Raw genomic sequence first — 21,924 nt, forward strand, 5'->3', positions numbered from 1 at the left:
CTTCCTCCAAAGTTAGTTTTATTTCCACTATATTTCTGACTTTATGCTTTTTATTCTCTATTTTCAGTTCCCTTCACTCTGTTGATTTCTTGCAGCTGTTTTAACAAATTACCACACACTTGGAAGCTTAAAATAAAAGAAATTTAATCTCTCACAGTTTTTGAAGGCCAGAAGTCTGAAATCATTATCAGTGGGCCTAAATCGGAGGGTTGGCAGGGCTACACTCACTCTAGAAGCTCTAGGGGAAAATCTATTCTTTGTCATCTCCGCTTTGTGGGGCAGCCAGCATTCTCTGGTTTTAATTGTTTAATTCCAATATCTACATCTGTAGTAGCATTGCTGTATCATCTTCTGTCTGTGTCAAATCTGTCTTTACCTCCCTCTTATTTAAGGATATAAGTAATTGCATTTAGGGTCTGCCTTGATCATTCAGAAAATATTGCCATTTAAAGATATTTAACTGAATTATATATTTTTACCATATAACATCCACAGATTTCAGGAATTAAGACTGACCTACCATACTCTCCACCCTTCTTAACCCTATACTTTTCCCACCTCATAGTATCATGCCATTACCAAATCCCTTTAACTTCACAGGGAGATAGAAGCTACTTTTCATTAACCCTGTGGTTCAGCACTATCCCATACAGTTTCAACTACCTATAGCTTTGTAAACAGTCCCATTATTAAACCTTTCTTGAATTATCCATATTTGCATATATCATCTGTGTCCTACTGGGATCTTTAAAATATCCAAGACATAAAATGTAAATTTGGTACATCATAAAGATGATGGAATAAAAAGAATTGAATCTCCCCCCACCATGAACACACTGATTCAAAACAAAGCACAAAATAATTTCCTTTGTGTGAAATACAGAAACTAAATGAGAGACTCCTATATTCCCAGGCAAGCATGAAACTAGCCACATGGAAACCGGTAGAAATATTCAAATTGTGTCTCACTATAAGCTCTGCTTCTGACATGGTGCCCAGTGATTAAAAGGAAATACCCATCTCACAGATTACCCATATGGAAGTAGGAAAAGAACTTGATTATATGTTCAAGACTGATATTTCTGGGGCCTCACCATGGCACTTGTTTCTGTCTTACCTACCCCTAAGGGCTAATGGGACCCAGCATACTCTAGCCACCTGGGGGCCACTGAGATTAAAAATCCACTTTGAACTAGCAAGCTAACGCATGCCACAGTGGAATACCCTAGCACAGTGCAGAGTGATTAGGAGAATAAGAAACAGCTCCCAGCTTTTCATCAGGCAGGGAAGAAAAGTAGTAGACAGTACGTCCAATGCTCTTACAGTTTTAGAGGCATCCAAAGCAATAGATTCTGTTCCTCATGTCTCAGAATTTTGATAAGACCTAGCGTATTTTAGAAACCTAGAGGCCACCAACCACAAAGATAGCAATTTGAACTAGCACAAAGATTTGAGAGGTCCTCAGAATCTCTCGCCACATTTATTAGCAAGGGTCTTCTCTTGTATAAGAGCAGTCCGCAAAGACTGAAAGAGGTGGCCGTTTTATCTAATATGCAGACACCAGTTCAAAGGGTTAGGGAAAATGAAGGCACAGGGAAATATGTGGCAAACAAATGAATAAAATAAATCTCAAGAAAAACATGCTAATGGAATAGAGATATGATTTAGTGACTGAGAATTCAAATGACAATTATGGAGTTGATAAGTGAGGTTAGGTGACTAATTTATGAACTAAGTGAAAATTCTAATAAAGTGATTGGAAATATATTTTAAAGAACTAGAAATGAATCACAGAGCCGAAGAGTATTATAATTTAAGTAAAAAATTTACAATAGGGGTTCTATAACAGACTAGGTGAAGCAGGAAAAAGGATTAGCAAGCTTGAAGACATGTCATTGGAAATTATTCAGCTGGAGGAAAAAAAAAATAATAAAGCAGAGTGAAGAAAGCTTAAAAAGTTCCTGACACCATAAAGCAGATTAACTTCTGCAATATGGGAGAAAATAATAAGACTAAAGAGAAAGAGATAGAAGCTTATTTAAATAGTGGCCCGATCTTCCCAAATCTGAGGAAGGACATTTACATCCATATTCAAGAAGGTCAACGGGCTTGAAGAAGAGATAAATCCAAAAATCGTTCACACTGAGATACTAATAATCAAATTGTAAAAAGTGAAAGACAAAGAGAGAACTTTCAAAGTGGCCAGAGAAAAGTGACATTTAATGTACAAGAAAACCTCTATAAAACTATCATTGAATTTCTCAGCAAAAACATTGCAAGACAGAAGAGAGTGAGGTGACATATTTAAAGTTCTGCAAGAAATAAAACTGTCAACTAAGAATACGCTACTTGGAAAAATTGTCATTCAAAAATGAAAGAGAGAAAAGAAACATCCCTAAGCCAGCAAAAACTGAGGGAGATATAACCATGATAACTGTCTTACAAGAAATTCTAAAGGGAATTTTTGAACAATGGAATTAAATAATATGAAAGAAAAATGCAGAAGCACAAAAAATTATAAAACTCACTATTAAAAGTAAATACATATACAAATACAGAATACTGTAGTAGTGTAATAATATTAGGTAAGTCATTTTCACTATAAAAATTAAAAAGCAAACATTAAAAGTAAACATAAGTGTAAAATTTGCATATTGACACGCAGTCTAAAGATATGCAAATGATGACATCAATAACTTAAAGTATGTGAGTGACTAAAAGTATAAGTTTTTATACAGGATTGAAGTTTAGTTCTTATCAGCTTAAAATAGACTGTTATAAGTTGATTTACCTAAGTCCCATGACAACTATGAATAAAATATCTGTAGAAGAAAAACTCAAAAATAGAAAAGAATCAAAGGAATAATATTATAAAAAGTAAAAACACAAGGAAGACAACAAGAGAGGAAAAGAGAGACAATAACAACAAAACAGAAAATAATTTGCAAGACAGTAATTCTAAATCTTTTTCTATCAACTATTACTTCAGATATAAATGATTAGATTTCTCAATAAGAAACTACTGAGTAACTGAATGGATTAAAAATAACCAAGATTCAATTACATGCTGTCCAAAAGGAATTCCATTTAGATTTAAGGGCACACAAAAGCTAAAAATGAAGGCAGGAAAAAAGATATCCCATGTACACAATACATAAAAATGAGCAAAATCGTCTATACTTGTATTAGAAGACACAAATTTTAAGTGAAAAACTGTCATAAGAGAAAAAGTTATACAATAATGAGAGTTCAATCTTCCAGGAAAATATAACATACACACACACACACACACACACACACACAAGTTTGTTATAGCTAGCAGGCTAACACAAGCCACAGTGGCGCACCCTAGCACCGTGCAGAGTGATTAGGGGAAAAAGAAACAGCTCCCAGCTTTTCATCAGGGAGGGAAATAAAGTAGTATGCAGTAGGTCCAATGCTCTTACATTTTTAGAGGCATCCAAAGCAATAGATTATGTTCCTCCTGTCTCAGAACTTTGATAAGACCTAGCATATTTTATTTATATATATATATACACACACACACACACACACACATATATTTAAGTATATATATTTCTATATATATTTATATATATATGCCCCAAATCAGAACCCCTAAGTATATAAACAAACATTGACAGAATTGAAGAGTGCAATCGATAGCAACACAATAATAGAAAAAGACTTCGATACCCCCACTTTCAATAATGGATAGCCCCTTCAGTCATTTAGACAGATCAGCAATATGGAAACAATGAACTGGAACAGCCGTAAAGACCAAGTAGACCTAACAGACATATACACAACACTCCACCCAACAGTAACGAAATATATATTCTTCTCAAGTACACATTGATGATTCCGCAGAATAGTAAACATGTTGGGTCATAAAACAAGTTTTAACAAATTTAAGAAGAATAAAATCATACTAAGTATACTTTCCAACCATAGTAAAATTAAACCAGAAATCAATAGCAGAAGGAGAACTGAAAAAATCATAAATATGTGAAAAATAAACAACAGACTATGTATGAGTCAAATAAGAAATCAATAGACAAATTTAAACTATCTTGAAACAATTGAAAATGAAAATACAATATGTTATACCATATGGAATGCAACAAAATAGTACTAAGAAGGATATTAATAGTGATAAATGTTGACATTAAGAAAAAAAAGATTTCAAATAAAAAACCTAACTTTATACATTAAAGAACTGGAAAAAGCAGAACAAACTAAGACCAAAGATAACAGATGGAAAGAAATGTAAAGATAAGAACAGAAACAAAAGGATTAGAAAACAGAAAGGCAATAGAGAAAAAATCAACAAAACTGGATTTCTTGAAAAGATAAAATTGACAAACCATTAGCTACTAAAAAGAAGCAAGATGACTCAAATAGAAAAAAAAAATCAAAATGAAAGAAGAGACATTACAACTGATAGCACAGATACAAAATAAATATTCAAGACCACTGTGAACAATTTTACACCAACTAATTAGATAACTTAGAATAAAAGGATTCATTTCTAGTAATATACAACCTACCAAGAGTAAGTCCAAAAGAAAGTGAAAATCTGGACAGTCCTATAGCTAGTAAGGAGATTAAATCAGTAATTTAAAACTTCTCAAAAAAGGAAAGCCCAGGACCATATGGCTTCATGAGTGAGTTCGATCAAACATTTAAAGAAAAATTAAGGTCAATTCTTCTCAAACTATTCCAAAAATAAAGCGAAAACGATTTTATGAGGTAATTTTATGTTTCAAAATTACCCTAAAACATCCCTGATAAACACAGATGAAAATGTCCCCAAGAAAACATTAGCAAATTGAATTTAACAACACACTATAAGGATTATACACCACAATCATGCCAGATTTACCCATGGCATTCAAGAGTGTTTCAACATGCAGAAATCAAGAAATGTGATTCACCTCATTAACAAATGAAGTATAAAACATGGTCATCTCAATAGATGCAGAAAATGCCTTTGAAAAAATTCAACATCATTTCATGATTAAACAAAACAAAACAACCTCTCTAAAAACTAGGAATAGAAACAAATTACTTTAAAATAATAAAAGTCATACGTGTAAAGTTCACATCTAACATTATATTCAATGGTGAAAGACTAGCGTTTTCCTAACATCAGGAACAAGACAGTTATCCCTCTTTTATTCACCATAGTGCTGGAAATTTTAACCCGACCAATTGGCAAATAAAAAAAATAATAATAAAAGGCATCAAAATCAGAATGAAAGAAGTAATATCATCTTTTTTACAACTGAGGTAATCTATAAATATCAAAATCTCAGAACTCCAGGTGCTTGTTTCTATATAGGCTTATGTTACTCTGAGCACAATGGAGTCTAATTTTTCTTTGAGATCTTTTCTAATGATGTTGGATAATTTTTTGGACATGTCTACATTTTAAATCTAATTTTACAGTAAACGCTACAATATGTAGAAACGCTAAAGATTCTACAATAAAACTATTAGAACTAATAAACAATTTCAGTAAAATTTCAGGATGCAAAGTCAAAATACAAAATCAACATACAAAAAACAAAAAATTGTACAAAGTCAACTTGCAACAACATTTCTATATAGTAACTACAAACTATCTGAAGAGGAAATTAAGAAAAATTATCATTTACAGTACAATCAAAAATAAGGTACTTATAAATAAACTTAACTAAGGATGTGAAAGGCATGTAAACTGAAAACCACAAAACATTGAATAATAAAATTAAGCAAAACACAAATGAATAGATGTTTTGCGTTCATGGATTGTAAGACTACATTGTTAAAATGGACATACTACCAAATTTATTTACAGATGCAATGTAATTTATATGCATTGAATCAGTAATCCTAAAAATATTTTTTTTTTTTTTGAGACGGAGTCTTGCTCTGTCGCCCAGGCTGGAGTGCAGTGGCCGGATCTCAGCTCACTGCAAGCTCCGCCTCCCGGGTTTACGCCATTCTCCTGCCTCAGCCTCCCGAGTAGCTGGGACTACAGGCACCCGCCACCTCGCCCGGCTAGTTTTTTGTATTTTTTAGTAGAGACGGGGTTTCACCGTGTTAGCCAGGATGGTCTCGATCTCCTGACCTCGTGATCCGCCCGTCTCGGCCTCCCAAAGTGCTGGGATTACAGGCTTGAGCCACCGCGCCCGGCCCTAAAAATATTTTTTACAGAAATAGAAAAAAAATTAAATTTATATGAAAACACAAAAGATCCAAAATAGCCAAAACAGTCTTGAGAAAGAACAGATTGAGGAATTACACTTTCTGATTTCAGAATATATAAGAAAGCTATAGTAATTAAAAGAATGTATGATACTAGCAGAAAGACAAACATATAGAACAAATGAACAGAATAGAAACTCAAGAAATTAACCCAATCAAATACAATCAACTGATCTTCAACAAAGATGCAAAGAATAGAGAAAGGTTAGTTTGTTTCTTCAACAAATGGTGCTGGGAAAACTGGTTATCCACATACAAAACGTAGTTAGACTCTTATCTTAAAACATAAACATAAATCAACTCAAAATGTATTAAAGACTTACATGTGATACCTGTAGTGTGAAACTCCCAGGAAAAAATAGGTGGAAAGCTTTATGACATTGGTAGCGACAAAAGCAAAAATAGAAAATTGTAACTACATCAATTTAGAAGGTTTCCGCATAATAAAGAAAACAAGCAACAGAGTGAAAAGATAACCAGAAAATAGGAGAAAACATTTGCAAACCATACATTTGAAAGAGGGTTAATAGTCAAAATGTATAAAAAACTTTAACTGAACAGAGAAAAAAGCAAATGACCCCATTAAAAATGGGCAAAGGACTTGAATAGAGATTTCATCAGCAAATACATACCGATGGCTCAACATCACTAATCTTCAGGGAAATTCAGATTTCCTTTAACTACTATTGATTCTATTTATTTTACATTATATATGTGTATATATACATATGTGTGTGAATATATATACACATTGACTATACATTCAAAGGCTGATTTTTTTTTCAGATTTTATTTGGGCATGGGCAGAATTCACTGTTAATTCTGAAAAAAACTATTATCATTTGAGATTACTCTTTGTTTAAATAATGAATAGCTGTCCATTAATCTCTTTAAGTAGAATGTAACAATGTTTCCATTGTGAAGAAAAAAATCTTATCTAATAATGTAGATTTGATTAACTGTTTTTGCATTTTCAATTGAAAAGTTAATAATCATTACATGCACATTCCTGATATCAGGAAGAAGAAATCTGTTATTGACCTTCAGGGTGTGAGTAGAAATTATTCTTTAGATAGAAAAAAATGTAACTAACGATTCTTCAACTTTATTGTAAGGAAGCACCAATAATAGAATGCAACATATACGATACACATTATTATCAATTTTGAAAGTATCCCCTGTAGATCACCCTGTGAGCTGATTTTGTAATTCAATTAAAAATGAAAATAATTCTAAAATGTTGTTAACAAAATTATCCTCTCTCAAAAGGAAATATATTTGACTATTCCTGAGGCTATTTTATACATAACTTACTGAAGAGCAAAATGCAAATATTTTTGGAAATAGTAGAATTTTAGCAACAGAGGGCACAAAGGAAATATACTGGTTGTATTGTTTACCTCAGATGCACAGAAGGCCTAGCTCTATGCCAAGAAGTGAGGAAATAGTCCTTTAGCAAAGAAACCTGTCTTTGTTTTATTAAACTATTATTCCCTTTATTAAACCATTTGGTGAGGGACAAATGTCTGCACAAAAATCATAGATATGTATAGGACTATTTATATTGAATATATCCCCTTTCATAACCCAATAGTTGAATTACCTTTAAATATGCTCCTTTCGTGTATCATTTTTGCCTTTAGCCTGTAAAAACTAAAGACTTTAACTTGTCTTTCAGTGTAAAGCCAAATTTATAAGTTACAGGGTTAATATCTGAGCTTAATGTTTCTGTCAATGTTATCACCTAATATAAAGAGCTAAGGCCAAGCAACTCTCTGAGTGGAACTCCAAGTGAGGAAGCTGCTTCTCAGCAGTATTAGCCAAACCATTTTCACAGCTTTCGCCATTTCCTTTTAACTCCATTCATCCTCCAGGATCATATAAACGTCTCTTTTCCTGGTATGTGACTTCTCTGCTACATGACTTTCTCAAGATCTTTTCCTCACAGCTTTAGTTCATATTTTTATCTGTGTGTCCACTAACTTGTATCTCAAATTAGATTTTTCCACATCTATGAACATCAAACTCTCAGAACTCCAGGTGCTTGTTTCTATAGAGGCTTATGTTACTCTGAGCACAATGGAGTCTAATTTTTCTTTGAGATCTTTTCTAATGACATTGGATAATTTTTTGGACATGTATACATATTAAAACTAATTTTACAGTAAAATTATATGAGTAAAAGTGTAAAATTCAGACAGATCGGAAGGCCACCCTAGTGAAAGGAGAGCACCCTAGCATCTAAACTTGTTCCTCACTCCAAGGAAATAAACAGTATTAACTGCATTTAATATGCTTTTCTATTTTACTATGTTCTATACATACCTAAATATGAGCATATTATTACAAAACCTTCTTTGTCACCTAATAATATATATTGGAAAATGTTTTATCTGTTAGGACATATAACTGAGATACACTTGTGGCCCAACTTAAGTCAACTCTGTGATTAAATATTCCATGTGCTGCTGCACCTGGTTCTTATTCCACAATTTATTTTTATCATCTCTTTTTCCACAAACCTTTCTAGATTTCCCTCACTGTTGGTCAATTCTTCAGCTAGTTTTGTGTGCTTGCCTGATTGAGTGATTCAGACTTTTATCCCAGAGGAGTCTGAGATTTTGTTTTTCTTGATCTTTGTCAGATAGCCCTTCCATCAAGGACACATTTGAGACTTATCACTGAGCTTGAAAACACCAAGATGTTTCCCAGGGGAAATTGAGTTCAGGATATCCTTATAGCTACTTTACTGTAACAGTCAGCATCAGCTCCTCTTTATAATACAGGCTTTGCTCATGCTAGTTTTACAACTTATTACTCCTCTTACATATATACCAGCTTACAATACTCAAAGTGGCCAAGAATAAAGGTAATTACTTTAGGTTTAGTATAATCTTTACTGTATCCCTTGGAGGAAAGTATCTGCCTGGGTAATGGTATCTTTTATCCATCAGAATGTAGGAGCACCAAGGATGGGAAGCATTTGTTTGAGAATCAGTATGTGAGAGAGGAAGATTAATTATCTGTTTCCTGTTTCTTTTGCACTGCAATATTTTTACTCAGTATTTTCTATTTTTGATACAACCTTAAATTTAATGAATTAATTCTGTTTGATAATGTAGCTATTTTTATAATAGGTTTCAAGTAATTTACTTAAAAATTTTGCATCATTGTTGATAGTAAATTAGCCTCTGTTTTATCTGTATGTTTTCTTTTTTTTTTTTTTTTTTTTTTTTGCTGGTACTACATTGAACTCTCCATACATGATGCAGCAAAAATCATTTAAGGCTGACACAATAAGGCAGAGTGCAAGAATTATAAGTCAGTCTTGGCAAGAAAGAACTGATGCTGTTAAAGTCACTCATGGTCTCCATTCCTTCGACAATAGAATGTGCCCATCTAACAAGCCATAAGCTGGCCAGAACAGAGACTGGATGCCATCCATTGAATGTTTCATTCTGTCTACCTGGTTTCTGAGTCTCTCTTCTATAGTAAATGTTCACTGATGGGTATTAAAATAAAATAGAGCTCATCATGTTTGTGTCTGTTTTTCAGACCGCTTTTTACTTTGAGAAAAAGCTGTTGGCCATTGCCCAATAGTTTCTGTAATGTTTTTCTTAGAGTATTTTGCCCACCATTCAAGGGAAGAAACAATTATAATTCTTAAAACTGTCCACTGAGAAAATTTCTTCTCCCTATTTCTTATTAACGTTATCGCTGAGTAGGGATGCAGTACAGTGGTTCTCTACTTTCAGCTCACACCATACATTGAGGTGATCCATCCATGAACTATACCTGAATTTTATTTCTTCTCTATTATTTGGAAACAGAAAACACCTTTTAAGTCCATAGCTTTGTTGGGGCAAAGTCATTGTACCAATACAAGGAGCTACTATGAGAATCCATTTCCTGGGGTTTCATTTACCTACAGTCAGCTACAGTCCAAAAATGTTAAGTGAAAATTTCCAGAAGTAAACCATTCATAAGTTTTAAATAGTGGACCCTTGTGAGTAGTGGGAAAAAATCTCACAACTTCCTGCTTTGCCTTGCCTGAGTCATGAATAACCCCTTTCTTCAACTACCACCCTGTTAGTCAGTAGGCATCCCTATTATCACATAGACCATGAAACTATGACAGTTCTTGTCATCAAGTAACCCTTATTTAACTTAATAATGACCCTCAAGGCCAAGAGTAGTGATGCTGGCAATTTGAATGCCAAAGAGAGCTATAAAGTGCTTCCTTTAAGTCAGAATGTGAAAGTTCTGAACTTAAAAAATGAAAAAGTATTGTATGCTGAGCTTCCTAAGATCTGTAATAAGAGCAAATCTTCTTTTTATGAAATTGTGAAGAAGGATAAAGAAATTTATGCTGATTTTGCTCTTGCACCTCAAACTACAAAAGTTGGTGCCACAGCACGTAAGTGCTTACTTAAGATGAAAACAATTAAATTTGTGTATGGAAGACATGAACTGAAATGTGCTTTGATTGACAGCATTCAGGTTCAGTACTATCCAAGATTTCAGACATCCACTTGGGGTGTTGAAACATGCCCCCCATGGATAAAGGGACACTACTGCATTCTTTTCTGTGCTTCCTGGAACCACTTGGTAGTGCCACAGGATCCTTAGAGTGTCGCCTTTCCAGCTAGAAGCCCCTGTAGATGGTAGTGCCTTTGCTCAAGTTTTGTTCAGGCCTGTGGGCTCATTCCACCCACTCGGCCTGGCAGGCTGCACTTGGCTCATGCTACTGGCCCAGATGCCACACCTGTCAAGGATGAGCCAAGCATGGAATGGTGAGGGATGCATGAGCCAGAGAGTGTGGGATCTGGCCAAGGCGCACAACCAGGCATGCTGGCTCTGTGCATGCCTGTAGCTGGATCAGATGCACTGCAAGCAGCTTCTGCTGTAGGCACCCTTTTCTGGATGAGGGGAATGCAGTGGTACCCAGAAGCTTGGAGATGTCAGAAACCACTGAGCTCCAAAGACGATGTCACAGCCCTGGCTTGGGGAGCCCCTAGGTCTGGGCTTCCAGAAGGGCCACAGCTCTTCTCTCCTTCTTGTTGCCTGCAACATGGCCAGCAGGGGTTTGGAGGGTGTGTTTCAGCCCAGTTTGTGTTACAGATCTTTGAGTCCTGCGATTTGGCAGGTCCCAAGTTCTTGTCCCAAATCCAGGAAGAGTTCAGTATTTGGACAACTGGAGGGTGAACAAAGTAAATAGGTGCTTAATTGAGCAACAGTACAGCTCTCAGGAGATCCAAAGTGGGTAGCTCCTTTGTGTAGGCAGGTCATCCCAATGTCTACAGCTTTAAGTGGAGAAGAAACCCACAGTGGGCTGCTTCTAGCCACATATGGGTCATCTCAATGTCTGCAGCCTTCATGCGGAGAGGAAACCCAGAGTGGGTAGCTCCTATCCACAGGCAGTTTGTCAGGGATGTCTTTGTGAATCTGGCTGAGTTGGGATTTTTATGGGCTTCAAAAAGGAGAAAGTACATGCTGATTGGTCAGTAGGCAACCATAGTGGGGCCTGGAAAAAGCACCATAAGTTCTAACTCCCAACCACAGACTAACCAGAACTAACAGCTTAGCCCCCATGCTTCAGGCCATCCTTGGCTTGAAGGTAGATCTTCACTGGGAATCTGCCCATTTCCACACAGGAGCCTTTCTGCCTCCTGCTGCCATCCACATGTCATCCATGGTACCCAGGCTGTTCCTGCCGAGGGGTAACTTCACGCCTGCACCAACCTGCCCTCGTTACTTCCTTGGCCTCCCTCCCATTCTTCTTGATGCCCAAAGTCTGGAGGGGGCGAAGGCAGCGGGGGACTGGCATGTCAGCACCACCATGAACTTGCGCACACTTGGCCAGATTGTGACAGCACTCAGGCTCAGGTACAACTTTGCTCCAAAATTAGAATGGGCACTGGGAGCTGGGAGAAGCCAGACAGCAAGAACAGGCACTTCTGAGCCTGCTGGGGTAGGTGGAATTCCCAAGCTACCAAGAGTGCGTGGATGACTGGGTCTACAGCCATGGCTGGGCAGCTGCAGCTCTGCCCAGGTGGGTGGGGCTCCTGTCCTGTCAGCTCCATGAAGCAGGCAACCCCAGCCATACCTCCCTCACTGGAGCCTATGCCTTCACACTGGCCACTCTGGACAGGCTGCCACTGCCATCAGTACTGATCCTGAATATTTATGTTTCATCATACAACAAGTGTCTCCCGTATCAGTCAAACCCTATTATTTGTGGCAGTATAGTTTAGGTAGTTCATGATGGACAGAGTTACCCATAGAGTCATTTAAAATCTCTAAATTCACTTTACCAATATGATGAAATTGTAATAATTTAGAGGTCACTTTCCACCCTCCAGCATTCATGCATCGTAATCAAGAATACTTGCAATATTAAAATTATGTCATCAATATAATGTACCAGAATGGTGTTCTATCCATAGAAGACTATGAAGGTTTCTAAGGACCATATTATGACAGGAGGTCAACAGAGCTAACATAACCCTGCAGCAAAACCATTAATGTGTTTCGCTATACCCCTCACATAAAATGGACTTTGATCATTTTAATTGATGAGAATTGAAAACAATGCATGCCAAGAGCCAGAGGCTGTGCAATTCTACTCCATTAAAGATATCATACTTGCCAAAGCAGCTGCAACTGGAAATGCCACTTAACTAAATTTTTTACATTTCATTTTGGTCCCATTTTATGTGGGGGGGGGGGCACTGATGCAAACATGTGAAATCAAAGGGATATAATGGGACCCACAAACCTCTGCATCCTTTCATGTCACATGTTACACTGAAAATTGTAACAGTTTCTCTCAGGTGGGAGGTAAAACTTATGATTCACTAACTTGGTGTGGGGAGAGGAGAAATAGTTTGGGGAGGCTTCACCTCAGGCTTTTCTAACATCTTAGGTCAGAAAAACACTGTGAGGATTCTACTACCATCTAAGCACATTCATCCTACTTATGGATCATAGTACCAAGTAAAAAGTACAAATCAGTCTGTGGAACAATTGGATCCGATGTGAGATGTTTGTGCCAAAATTCTGTGTACTACCTGGCCTTCATAGGCCCCCTATAAAAAGGATGCCAGATTAGCACTTTAGGATATCTAGTATCAGTGCCAGTTCAAATTCTGCATATAACAGCATTCAAAATGTTTCAATATTCTACTTTTTTCTGATATACCATTGACATCCTTTGTTGAAGGATTGGGAGGCATTGCAGTATTCTTCCTCAAGGAACCCAGTCTGCACCTGAGTCAATGTGTTTTGGATCTGATAACAAGATCGGATCTAACAAGTTGATGAGTGATTATAACTTCTCCCTTGTGGCATATTTTCACCAGATCTACTTTTAATTTTTTTAATCACACAAATTCAGTGACATCCTAAATTACAGTCTACTTCATCCTCAGTTCTTTCTTTTCTTTATTTTCCTAATTGACCCATGGATTTCCAATCAAAATGTAAGATTTAACTCTATTTTCTCTTCAATTCTCTTACACATTCTAGCGCGAAATTTTTCTTCTTATAATCTTTTTGTTTTACTTGTAAAAGGAGTCAGTTATAGGTCCCAAATAAACAGATTTGCTATTGGCATCTTTTACCTGCTTCCAACTTTTTGCAGTTTTATCTTGCCCTATTATCCTTAAAGATAAGGCTCATTAGGCCGGGCGCGGTGGCTCAAGCCTGTAATCCCAGCACTTTGGGAGGCCGAGACGGGCGGATCACGAGGTCAGGAGATCGAGACCATCCTGGCTGACACGGTGAAACCCCGTCTCTACTAAAAAATACGAAAACTTAGCCGGGCAAGGTGGCGGGCGCCTGTAGTCCCAGCTACTCGGGAGGCTGAGGCAGGAGAATAGCGTAAACCCGGGAGGTGGAGCTTGCAGTGAGCTGAGATCTGACCACTGCACTCCAGCCTGGGCGACAGAGCGAGACTCCGTCTCAAAAAAAAAAAAAAAAAAAAAAAAAGATAAGGCTCATGCTATTGCCCGCTAATGATATTCAAATAAAACATTCAACATAAAGCATTCAACTAAAAATGCACCCCACCCTTATCTTTCAAGATACTAAGCAATTTTTTATAGGATGCTAGCAAGCAGCTGCAGTCTCAGTTCCATTCACAGATGCTTTTGAATCTTCTGTATAATCTTCTATATAAAATTTCATTTGGAAAAGCAAATAAACATATAAAACATATCCATGTTGTACTCTTGTAGATAACATGTAGAATACTCCAATTCAGAAGTGGGGAAATTTAGATATAATTATTTTTTTGTGAATATACCCAAATGATTAATCATTATAAATATGTAATTATGATAAATCACAGTTATAATGACAGGTAACTTAAAACACTCAATTCTTAAGGTAAATTTTCATTTAATAAAATATATGTGGTATAAATATTTGAGTAATTCTTTTTACATATTAGGGTCACATTGGTTAAATTCCTTTGCTGCATTTTAATACTGCTTCTTTTATTTTCTATTTATTTACTTAGTTCTTTCTATATCCTCACTTCTGTGATTAATAAAAAGACATGAAAATATAAAACCTGGCTAAAATAAAATATTTTTAGATCCTAAGCTAGAAGTATATTCTATATGAACATGCCCACTTAAGTTTTTCATGTATACGTAGAGAAAAATGATCCATTTATTTAACTTTACCTGCTGAAAATGGAAGCGGTTGCTGGAGGTCTTTAGCTACATGAAAAGGTATCAAAGTTCACATGGTAAGGATCATTTCCTCCAAGCTGACAAGACATACACATCACTTCTAGTCATTTGAAAAAATTAATTGTTCACTTCAGTTCCCATTGTATCAAGGCTAAAATATAAAATTTTGATAGTGATTTCCTTTCAATTATTTAAGGAAACTGTGGGATATCTTCTCCATTATCCTTTGGCCTTTGGCAACAGTTGTCTGTTTTACTTTCTTGTATATTTAAGGCAAAAATCTAACAGACAGTCAAGTGTGGCAGAGCTGAGTATTTTTTTAATATGCTCTTTAGAAGTATGCGATGTGCAAGCCATCAGCAGTAATACGTTAACATAGTTAATCTTAAGTATCAAGCTGCAACCTACTTTTCTCTAATACACTTATAACCATATGGTTGTTTCTGTTTTTGGTGTCAATTTGGTTGGGTGGGCAATAGTTAGGCACAACATGAGACGTTTTCATTGATTCCTAAAAGGTCTTTATTCACACTTGAGCTAAAGCAGCTGGTGAAGGGCTAGAGAGCACTCGAGTCACCCAAATCTCTGGATATTGCTTTCTGCTGCACCATCTGTACCCTGTTAAATATTCTTGATTTTTGCCAAGTTTGGGCCAATTTATATGTTAAATCAGTTACTGAAATCAGAATCCAAGAAGCTTCAGGGAGGGAAAAAAAGGATATTAAACTGCAAAACTTACATTAATCATTAGTATTGGAATGGGAAGTTCAAGTACCGCCATCCAAAAGATCATTGTGGGAAATCAGGGTCCCTGGATTTGGGAAGAGCAGTGAATGGGAATTATTTTTCAAAAGCATTCACCCTGGAGACATGTTCCCCATCCTAATATTTCAAGATACTGAGTGAATTTTTTATGCGATGCTAGGGAGCAGCTGCAGATTCAATTCTGTTCACAAATGCTTTTTAATCTTCTATGCACCATTGCCTACTAAGACCTAATATAGTGGCTAATTACTTTGGTAGTGTGACAATTTTACTGTGTTGTACATGACAATCGCTTCAAGTAACACAGATTAGTCAGTGTGTAGCTGCACACTTTAAGAGGCATAATATTCTAAACTACCACATGGAATAAGGACTCAAATTTGGAAGGCTACTGTACTGCTTTTGAGATACTAATTTTCAACAGTAAACAAGAATATCTTGTTATTTCTTAATTAAGAGGCAGTATTAGGATATAAAGGCCAAATTATAACACATTTTTAGATATGTGATCATATGATTTAATTAGATAAGAGTTTTACTGGAACCAGTATCCAAGAATGGAAAAGACTAATATCTCCTTTGGAAATGTTACAGAATGAATAGAGGAAAAAAGAAAGATGAATGGTTATAAAATAACAACAGAAAAAAAAGCATGTAGACAGTTTTCCCTCAAATATTTAGTAAATCCACCTAACATGCAAGAATATTTAATCTAATTGAAAATGTGTTTAGTACAATGATCCACATATTCTACATTAACTAAGATTGATTTTAGTTAATATTTGCCAATTAAATTATCTTCTATGTGCACAGTACTCTGCTAAATACATTGATTCTTATCTCATCCAACATATACAAAACAAGACACACAGGAGGTAGTCAGAAAACCTTTACTGATGTTAAAACCACTTCAAATTCACTTACTGCTGAAACTTTCTGCTCAATCATATCCAAATATTTTAATCATAGATTCAGTAATTGTCTCACAACTTTTAACTGTGACTACAACCTGTGACAGAACATATTATGAAGGACTGATATCATGTCCTTTTTTTCTTTATATTGCATTGAAATGAATTAATTGAAACATGTTCTGTAAAGAGATGGTATTCAGTACATTGCCCACATGAAAACAAAGGTAAAAACAGTGGCATACTGCCAAAATATCAAAGCAAATTGGCAAAATATACATTTAGAATTATTGGAAGATCTGCCAAATTTTCAATACTTACATCTAAAAACACCAGTGTACTCTTTCTATAGGATTAAACATCTAATTTTCTGTTTTTGTTGTATTTCCCACAAGTAAAGCTAGGAATCACTTTGTCTCTAGTGGGATGTTCAGGAATATCTTCCAAGTTTCAGAGCAGTCTAGGGAGCAAGTTGTGCTAAGTAAAATCTGCCCAAAAGACTGGATTTTTTTTAATTCCAGAAAAATAAAACATATGTACTTTCTTAGAAGAAGTAAATTCAACTTCACAAAATTCCAAATGATCTAAAATTTCCTTAGTCCCTGCAGTAAACTATGTTAAAATTGGGGATTTTGACTGAGTTTATGTAACATCTCCACGTTAGAATACTAAACTAAAATGTAAAATATAAATAAATAAGAAAACGTAATATTCCATACATGAGTTTTCTTTAAATGTGCCGCTATCTTAATTTACTTTTTAGCTGGCTAAGAAGAACAGTAGCCAATATGAAGAATAAAGTCGATTTTAAAATAATGATTCATGTGAAATTACCCCAATTGCCTTCTTTCCTAATCCACTTGGGATGCTCTAACAAAATACGTTATACCAGGTAGAGAATAAGCAACAAAATTTATTGCTCACAGCTCTGGAGGCTGAGTAGTCCAGGATCAAAGTAACAGAAGATTTGGTGTGTTGTGAGGACTCATTCCTCATAGATGGAGACTTCTCAGTGTCCTCACATGGCAGAAGGGGTGAACATCCTCCCTGAAAACTCTTTTATAAAGGTCCTGATCACTTTCATGACAAGAGGAGCTCTCATGACCTTATCACCTCCCAAAATACTATCATTTTGGAAGTTAGGTTTCAACACAGAATTTTGGAGAAACACAAACATTCATAGCATACCATCTTTTATAAGACAAACACAGCAAATAGACACCATCCCTCCAAACAGAGGAGCAAATACATAAATAATGACTATAACACTTCATCAGTGAGGATCTCTCATCTAAACCCAGGTAGACATATCAAGGCTCTTAGTGGAGTGTTATGGTTCTTTTCTATAATAGAGCATGGTATCATTAAAAATTGTATTAAGAATTCACAAAATATTATCTGTAACAATTGTATCAAAATTTCAACTATTAAAAACTTACACTATTTGGCATTATTCTGTTGGGACAGTTTTAATATTTACTATAAGTAAAATAGAACTTTTAGCTTGGTCCTCTATCACTAATTCCATTTGGTAGACACTAAGCTTAATATGGAAATAAACTCAATGACATTAACTGGCCATAAATATCTTATTTCTATATATCAATTATAACAATTCAGATAATTAACACAAATTTTATTCCATTCTAACTAGCTATAATTTACAAAACCTAGCCATTGAAATTCATGCTAGTAAAGAAAACATGTTAAATTGTGAAAGTATATGTGTGTGTATTTATACAACTGATTCCAAATAAGATATTCTTTGAATATGTGAACTGAAAAAAATTAACTTTAATAGAAAAGCTCAATTTATTTTCTCGTTTCATTATTTGATTTATTTGTTTTTTTCTTTTGAGATGGAGTTTTGCCCTTGTTGACCAGGCTGGAGTGCAATGGCATGATCTCGGCTCACCACAACCTCCAACTGTTCAGTTCAAGCAATTCTCCTGCCTCAGTCTCCTGAGTTGCTGGGATTATAGGCATGCGCCACCACTCCTGGCTAATTTTGTATTTTTAGTAGAGATGGGGTTTCTCCATGTTAGTCAGGCTGTTCTCGAACTCCTGACCTCAGGTGATCCACCTGCCTTGGCCTCCCAAAGTGCTGGGATTGCAGGCGTGAGCCACTGCGCCTGGCCTATTATTTTAAGTTATTAGTCCCTTCTATCCTTTCTCCATTTACTCTTGGCTACCTTTTTTCTCTTCTATGCTTCTTTCTTTCTTCTAACTTCCTGTACTTTCTTTCCAAAGGCTAAGATATATTACTTAAAATATAGAAAAGAAACAATCCTCCAAATAGACTACAATAAAAAAAGACTCAAAATGATCTAAATTCTATATAATTATAATACGTTTAATATGATTTCTATGGAGCCTTCTACTAGTATACCAATGTTTTCTGATTTATACATCTCATCATTTTGAATATTATTTTAATGCTTTGACTGTCATTGTTATATTAAACCTAAATAATTAATTTTCAATGATTTTAAAAAGCTGAATCATTGCTAATATTTTAAATGCCTCTTTTCTAAAAACATGAATAAATGTTGAGATTTAATTAAATAAAGCTAACCAATAGAATGGTTTATAATCTTTTACATGTGTTGTTAAGAAATATAGACTCTTCTGAAAATATTACTAAACTAAGGCTTAGGATTTCTTTCTTCTGTTATTACAAGAAAATGTGGGGAATTCATTAAGAAAATTAAATTAATTTTGTATTGCAGTGTTTGAGACTTAATGCTTCTTTTTATGTTGATGTAATATTAAAAAGAAAGAAAACATTTTAAAAATATTGGAGATATTAAATTCTCAAAATCGATTAGAGATAATAAAATAAAGTGGAGCTTTTTATAGGTATGTGACCATGGTCACATTGACACCAAAGTACATTTTGATAGAAGCTGAATTCATCAATGCCATATTTTTAATGCTAATGTGACACATAGTATAAAGGACCATTTTCTAAAGAGATCAAATTGATGCTCCTATTCACAACACCTAATAGTAGAAGAAAATTGGCACATCTACATGGTAATTTCCACATAGGTTATAGATATGGATTAGCTGGAGAGTATAATGGATTTGTTCAGTAATGACTTTTTATGTTAATAAGAAAAAGAAACTAATAGCTCAAAATAAAGTTTCAGGCCACTTCAAAATCACCAATCTTTCTTAAAATGTCCAACTTAGGGAATAGCAATAAAGTGATGACTGTCCATTCTTAAGTTATGTTTCAGTAAGTAGTCTACATCTTGATTTAAATATTTGAACATGAGAGTTCAGAAATATAGACTGCTGTTTACTTTCCCATAGTAACAAATTTATAACTAATATCTGAAACACGGTATGCCTAATAATAATAAAAAGTTATTCAAAAAATATAAATTTTTAAAAATATCTCAGAAGTAAAGACTATGTTTCCTGCTAATACATGGGACAAATATTATGTGAATTAACTATTATGCAGTCTAAATCAATACAAGCTTACCATTTTCCATATAGAAAATGTTCTTTTTTGTTACTATTTAATTTCCAAGTAGAAAAAAGTAGCCTGAAGAAATATAGACAAGGTTATTATTTCTAGGGTATTCAGAAATAGTCAGTGTTCTCATTTAACACAACCAAGATATAAAATACAGTGAGCCCTCCATATCTGCAGGCTCTACATTTGCAGATTCAACCAACTGCACATCAGAAGTATTAAATAAAACAATAAATATAACAATGCAACAATAAAAATACTACAAATAAAAAATCACAATATAACAATTATTTACATATCATTTACATTTTATTAGGTATTATAAGTAATCAAGATGATTTAAAGTATATGGGAGGATATGCATAAACTATAGGCAAATACAAGGCTATTTTATATAAGGAACTGAACTTAGTCATCTAAAGATTTGGGTATTCCTAGGGGTGGTGGTCCTGGAGCCAATCCCCTGCTCACACTCAAACTTCTCAATACCATCAAGATTAAAATTAAAATGGCAGTCTCATGGCTCCATTCCTAAAAGAAGTTTAAATATCTAAGCAGTATTAAACAAACAAGCAAACAAAATTACTTTTCTCACATGTAAGTATACATGATCCTTTAAAATGTCATTTTAATTTTTCTAAGGAGTCATAATGTCTTGTAAATAAGTAAATATGTAATAAAAAAGAAAGGAAGATTATTTTAGGATGCGTGAAAGAAATGTATGTTCTACTAGATGGAGTACCAAAAAGAAAGATGGTGGGGTAAACCTGACTCAGAAGTCTCTCTACTGAATAATTAGAATGATAAGGGTAACATTAACTCAGTCATATAAAGCCAAAGAGAAGCAGGTTTTCTTGAAAGATAATGAGTATGATTAATATAAGAAAATATAAATTTTGACTCCCAGCGCAGGATCAGTATCAGAGAGACAAATTTAAGAGAAATCAGAGTTAAGGTTTGCAGGCAATTGGTGATGTGAAAAGAACTTTACAAAAAAATTTCAAAAAGATGAGATTTTAGTTATTGCCTTCATTTTATTTCTTTTTCACAAATTTGCTTCGTGAAGTAGGGGCTTCCCCTTCCTCCCCTATTTTATGAAAACTTAAGACTCAGAGAAGGGAACTCAATTTCTCAAGGTCACACAAATACTAAGAGTAAACCCAATGTCTAAGACGCCAAGACTTCAGTAATTTATGTTACATCATTAAACTGAGAAAAAGTTGTTTAAAACAAAGGAAAATTACCAGGGTGAAAATTTGTTATTGAAAAGGTTCCATAAATATTACTCAAAAGAATTTAAAAAGCGAGGAAGTGATAAAGCTTAATATGAGCCACTACCTTAATAACCAATTCCTTAATGAACAGATAAAAGTATCCAGATCCAGCAATGTGATTTGAAGGTAGATTGGAAGGTCATCACCATAGGTGCCAAATGTTCATAAATGAAAACATAAAAATATAGCCTCAAAAATTAATGAAAATATGATTTATATTGTAGAGAAAGTGAATTAAAAGTTGATATATGGAGTTTTAATATAGCTTCAAGTAATGGCTTATTTATACAGTCAGATTTTGATGGAAATTTCTAACAAAGTGGTTATTGAACACCAGGACACCAGACAGTATGGACAGATGCAAAATGTATCTCCAAGACTGTATGTAAAAATCCATTCTTGACAAATTCAGGCTTGTCTACTAAGCTATGTTGGAGAGTCCTGTAGCAGAGAAATTTAATTTGTTGATGTCTTTAGAAAGATATCTTTAAAACAATAATATATTTTTTGTTTCCTTTCAGCTACCAGACTTTTAA

This window comes from Theropithecus gelada, chromosome 15, assembly GCF_003255815.1.
Source record: "Theropithecus gelada isolate Dixy chromosome 15, Tgel_1.0, whole genome shotgun sequence".
Lineage (NCBI taxonomy): Eukaryota > Metazoa > Chordata > Mammalia > Primates > Cercopithecidae > Theropithecus > Theropithecus gelada.